Source organism: Gossypium arboreum, chromosome 12 (assembly GCF_025698485.1).
Source record: "Gossypium arboreum isolate Shixiya-1 chromosome 12, ASM2569848v2, whole genome shotgun sequence".
NCBI classification, from domain to species: Eukaryota; Viridiplantae; Streptophyta; class Magnoliopsida; order Malvales; family Malvaceae; genus Gossypium; species Gossypium arboreum.
Window position 1 is genome coordinate 97,974,400 of NC_069081.1, and position 5,925 is coordinate 97,980,324.

A 5,925-nucleotide genomic window follows, 5' to 3' on the forward strand; every position below is an offset into this window, starting at 1 on the left:
TTCCTACAGTCAACTTGACACCCATTCTGGTAATTCTCGACAGTTTTGGGACCGAAATTCTATTTCCTTCTGCGTCTTTGCTTACTTCAAGATATGGCGCATCAGTAGAGATAGATGCGATAATGTCTTCTTCTCCCTCGACAGTGACCAAACAACCATCCATGATGAACTTTACTTTTTGATGGAGAGAGGATGGAACTGCTCCAGTAGAATGGATCCAGGGCCTTCCCAGAAGGCAGTTATACGAGGGTGTGATGTCCATAACTTGGAACTCGACATTGTAAATGTAAGGGCCCACTTCTAAAGGGATATCAATCTTTTCGATAACTTCACGCCTTGTCCCATCGAATGCCCTTACCGTGGAATGACAGGGCCTTAAATAGGACAGATCTATCGAAATTCAGGAAAGCGTGGCCAAAGGCATGACATTGAGTGCCGAGCCATTATCGATAAGCACATTCGGTATTATGTAGCCCTTGCAACGAGTCGTAACATTAGTGCTTTCACGGAGCCTCTACCATTGGGTGGTATTTCGTCATCACTAAAAGAAATGAAATTATCCGCATTTAAGTTGTTCACCCATCTGTCCAGCTTCTCCATGGATATATTGTTTGCCACATAAGCTTGATTCAACACCTTCAGCAAAGTGTTTTGGTGTGGCTCCAAATTTAACAGCAGAGATAAAACCGAGATTCGTGCTGGTTGCTTATTCAATTGTTCCACCACATTGTATTCACTGTGTTTGATAAATTTCAAGAACTCCTATGCTTCCTCCTCATCCACAGGCTTTTTAGTTTCTTACACGGGTGGAATTTCTTGCTCGACTTCGGCCTCATGCATCACTGCTTTCCCTTTTTGCTTTCAATCACTATTCTTCTTCACTGGTTCGACCTCTTTCGAATAACATCTTCCACTTCGGGTAAAATGACCTACCTCTCCAACATCTCCAGTTATGGCTTTGAGCTTTTCATCTTCCGGTGTGACGATATTGATGTCATATTTCTATGGTACGGCTTTGTCGTCTTTGTACGGGAAAGGAGACGGTACTTCGATTATCATTTTTGGTTTCACCGGCTCTTTTGTCGTATCGGGATAAATTACTAACGGTCGATCCGCGCTATAAGGAAGACCTGATGACTGGTTGTCAGAGGTGCATAATTCTCTTTCGTTGGTCTCTTCCCTCTCGTTAAGGACCTTAATCTCCTTATTATCCATCCAGTCTTGAAGTAACTTTTTAAATTCCTCACACGACTGAATGTCGTGTCCTATAATTCTATGGAAATTGCAAAAACTTTGACCTTCTTCTCCAAGAATTCTATCGGGGTGACAAAGTAATCTTTTCTTAACCAGTACCTTCCAGATTTTCTACAGAGGCGTCCTTATTTCCGAAACACATCTTCTGACTTTCCATTCGTCCTCTTTCCCCACTGTGCTCACATTCCCTTCAATATGGTTAGGGAACGGGTTCCCAGTTGCGTTACTAGCACTATCGAACCGTAGGATACCCGCGTCAATGAGTCCTTGAACTCTCCTCTTAAAGGCTAGGCAATTCTCCGTGGAATGCCCCTAGTTCCCCGCGTGGTATGCACAACTAGCGTTTGTATCGTACCACTTTGGGTATGGAGGTTTAAGGGGTGCCATGTAATGGGGAGAAATCAACTGTTTCTCCAAAAGTTTTGGGTACAATTCCCCATACGACATAGGGATAGGAGTAAATTGCGGTCTCTCGGGGTTAGGCCTTGCTGGTCTTGGTTCATTTCTGGGCTGGCTTTGAGCGGGCACCGTGTTTTGTCGGAATGTGGTGACGGGTCTTTGGTTGTTCGTGGCGTATACAGGGTAGGAAGGAGGTGGTACTTGGTAGTAAGGGGCTTGAGGGGGATAATAGAAATTTAGAGGTGGATAACTTCAAGGTTGGGGTTGGTTTGGATATGGATTAGGGGCATAACGGCTTTCCATTCCCACCATGTGAGCTTCTGGTTCTTTCTTCTTTATGGGCACCGTCCTTTTTGAACCTTATGAACCTTCTATTCTACCACTTTTGACGGCGTTCTCTATAAGCTCACCGGATATTACAATATCCGCGAAGTCCTTCGCGGCACTTCCCGCTAGTTTGTCATAAAACGACGTCTTTAAGGTGTTGATAAAAAGGACGGTTATATCCGTTTTCGTTAGTGGGGGTTCCACTTGGGCTGAGATGTCCCTCCATCTCTGCGCGTACTGTCTAAAAGTTTCTGACGGCTTTTTCTCTATCATTTGTAAAGTCATCCGATCAGGCACCATATCTGATACATGCTTGTACTGCTCACAAAATGCCGATGCCTAGTCTTTCCAAGACCAGATCCTTTCTTTACTGAGTTGGTTGTACCACCGAAGAGCCGATCCTACCAGACAATCTTGAAAACAATGTACAAGTAGCTTATCTTCGTTCACGTAACCGGTCTTTTTTGGCAAAACATGACAAGATGTGCTTTTGGACATCTTGTCCCATCGTACTTTTCAAAATCAGGCACCTTGAACTTCGGAGGCAGGATTAGGTCAGGTACCAAACTGAGTTCTTTAGCACCTAGTATCGAGAAGGCTTTAGTGCCTTCTATTGCCTTGAGTCTTTCTTCCAAACTCCTATACTTCTCTTGAGCCTTGTGATCATCTATTTTCAACTTAGCTATTTCAACTGGATCATCTAAATCTGGGACTACAGGATTGGCAGGGGTTGCTCCAGGATTTGACATAAATGTTCCTTGCCCTAGATGAGCAAATGGCATAGGTCGTTGTTCCAAGCCTGTGCCCTTGAGTATACCCTCTTTGTGCTACGTGGGCATGTGGTGGAGTGAATCCTGGGGGATAGAGTGGATTCTGGTCATGATTAATTCTTGATTGAGGTTCCATACTGTCGGGGTTCTGCATGGGTCCTTTTCCTTTGACCAAAACTGACATCATCTCCATCATTCTAGCCATTTGATCCTTTTGTTCAAGTGATTCCTCTCAAGATCTTACTATCAAATCCCTCGTTTCTTGCTGTGACTTAGCCAGTTGTTCTTGTAATTCCTTCTGGACTCTTTCGATCCTTTCGATTCTTTCATTGAACTCAGCCTCCATTGCTCTAGCTTGTCGACGCGTTTTATACGAATGGCGTGGTTCCAGATTTGAAGTGTTGCAACTGCGAATTATATGATTCTAACCTTAGCAAATGATTATGGGACATGTACATGCAATGAATGAATGCAAAAAAAAGGCGTTGATTCTCATTTCAATTTCATTAGAAGAACTTCACTAGAAGAAAATTTTCTTTACATAGAACGGATGATTACATATACGACTTCGCCCTAATGCCCAAAGTCTTAATTTTTCTAAGAAGCCAAGCTAAGTTTCGGCCTCGGTCTGACTCCGACTCGTACTTTAAGCTCAATATATCAGCTTGAACTGCCAAGGTTTGCAAGTGATCAGCTATCTCCCGAACCTGAGCTATAGCTTCGCCCATGACATAGTCTCTATCTCTAATCTGGTTTTGAGAGTGGTGAAGCTATTCTCTGTAATGGTCGTTGTTTGTCTCAAGAAGTTCCACTCGAATTTTGCTATCTTGCAATGCGGTCTCGAGTTCTTCTATTTTCTCTTTCAACTCTTCGATCCTGCTCAGACTAGCCTTTAGCTTAATTATTGAATTATGGCTACGATATTGCTGAAGTAATCTTTCCAATTCAGCCACCCGAGCTCGTAACTTCTCCTTTTTGTTTTGGGTTTCTAACAAACTCTTCTTCAGAGTGTCCTCTCGTACTCGGGCATCTTGAAATCTTTTCTCCCAATGGTCTGCTCTAGTCTTTTCCTCTTTAATCTCTTGATGCCATTGCTCCGATGTTTTACCTAATCCGGCAGTTTTTATCGTTATACGAAGCTTCTTGTAATTGGTTTTCAGACTATCTAAATCTTCCTCGGCCTTATTCTTTCCTTTCCTTAACTTCTCAGCCTCTAGCTTGTGGATATCAACGTCTAACCCCAACTTCATTTTATCTTCTTCTAGCTGCTCTATCTTCTTCCCTAACTCCAAGTTTCTTTTCTCAAAATCTTGCTTAATGATCTGTAACTCGGATGGGATGACCCGTAAATGCTCCTCTATCGGTTGTGTGTTCCCTTGATCCTGCCTAGAGATGTTGTCGTTGACTCTCCTACCCCACCACCATTCATACTCAGGGGTCGTCATCGGGCCTGTAGTGAATCATTTCATTCTTCGAGTTTGGTTCCATGCATCTGATATCTTGCGAACCCTCTTTTTATAATTGTTGTCTTTATAGGGGAACTCACATTGTGCCAACCCTTGTGTCACTGGTATAAACTGCCTTGATCGATACTGCCTTAACACCATCAGTGGAGCGTATCCAATGGCTCCCCATATTCCAGCCAGAGGGACCCAGTCAAAATCACCGCACCTATATAAGATCTCGTCAGGAATCAACCACGGAGCCCTCCATTCAACGTCTTCGGCTCGTAAATTTTGGAGAATAGTTATCCACCTCTCTTCGGAGATGTCGTCTCGCCTCGATGTGGCCACTAATTCTCTTAATGGGGAATAATCCTTAGAGAATACCCGATAGGTGGAACCAAGCCAAAAGAAGCTGTGCGCAACCAATAAATCTTCCCTCGCCCGCTCTCCGGCATGTATTCAAGGATCAGAAAGTTTTTGCTAGGATTGCCGGGACGGGTGTGGTACATTTATTAAGTCGATCGAATAAATCTGAGGCGGCTTCATCTATGTGTCCAAGTGCTTTAGGAAAGACGATCAAACCGTAGAGACTTAAGGCAAAAACATCAACCCTTTTCTTCGAATCCGGGTGCGCAAGAATAAAATCCCTCAAATTCCTCCAAGGAATACATTTACTATCCCTTTTTTGCTTGATGCGGGCCACAACCCATTGCTCGCTCATCCCCGTGATATTCATCAATTTCTTCAAAAAGGGAGGGACATTAACAGGTCTTGAATAGGCCCTATCGGCCTGAATCTTCGGGCAATTAAGTAACGCCATGTATTCCTCCACCGTAGGTACTAAATCAACTCCTCCGAAAGTGAAACAACTGCAAACGGGGTTCCAAAATTGCGAGAGGGCCCGGAACAAGTACTTGTCCACCTTTACATCGAGCAAATAGGGTAAGTCGCCCTAGTTACAGTAAAAGAGTTGTTTGACTTCGCCATTCCAACTATTCCATATATCCCTTAACTCTTGCAGGCCGTTCTGAGTCACACTGATGCGAGTGAAATCCCACAACTCCGATTCATATCCCTCGGTCAAACTATCTCCTTTCTCCTGTTGCGTTCTCTCAGACCACACTCGGACGGTCGCATTATCCTCCATTCTATTAAGAAATCCTTTTTCCATGCTAAACTCTTCTAATTAGTAACCGAACTTAAATCAACACCCTTTTATGATGAAATGTCATGCGAAAATGATCAAAATACAACAAGTTAGTATTATATACAAAGAATAGAATTCAAAGCAAATAGTGAGTAAATAAGCACCTAATCAGGTAACCACTAGGGTTTGGTGTGGTTCTACCTAGGGTAGGCTCCTAGGGCTTATTACATGTAGTTTGGTTCTAAAGTAAATGTACCTGAACCAGCAGATTCTTCGATCCTCACCCATTATAGGTTCATACAGACCGAGTTCGATTCAGGGGAATACATTTCCCTACGGCTATATAGAGGTGAAAACCTCACGAAGATGCAGGTACAGATGTATCCCGAAAGCGATCCACTATCCTATACGGAGGTGAAGACCTCACGAAGGAGTAGTTTTTCACTTCCACTTAAGAGGGTGAAATTGACCAATAATGCGATGCGATATGCAAAGATACCTCAAAGAATTAAACCACTTAAAGCAAGCATATTATGAAGAGAGTCGCGAAAATAACAGAAAACATGCAATGCAGTAAATTTAA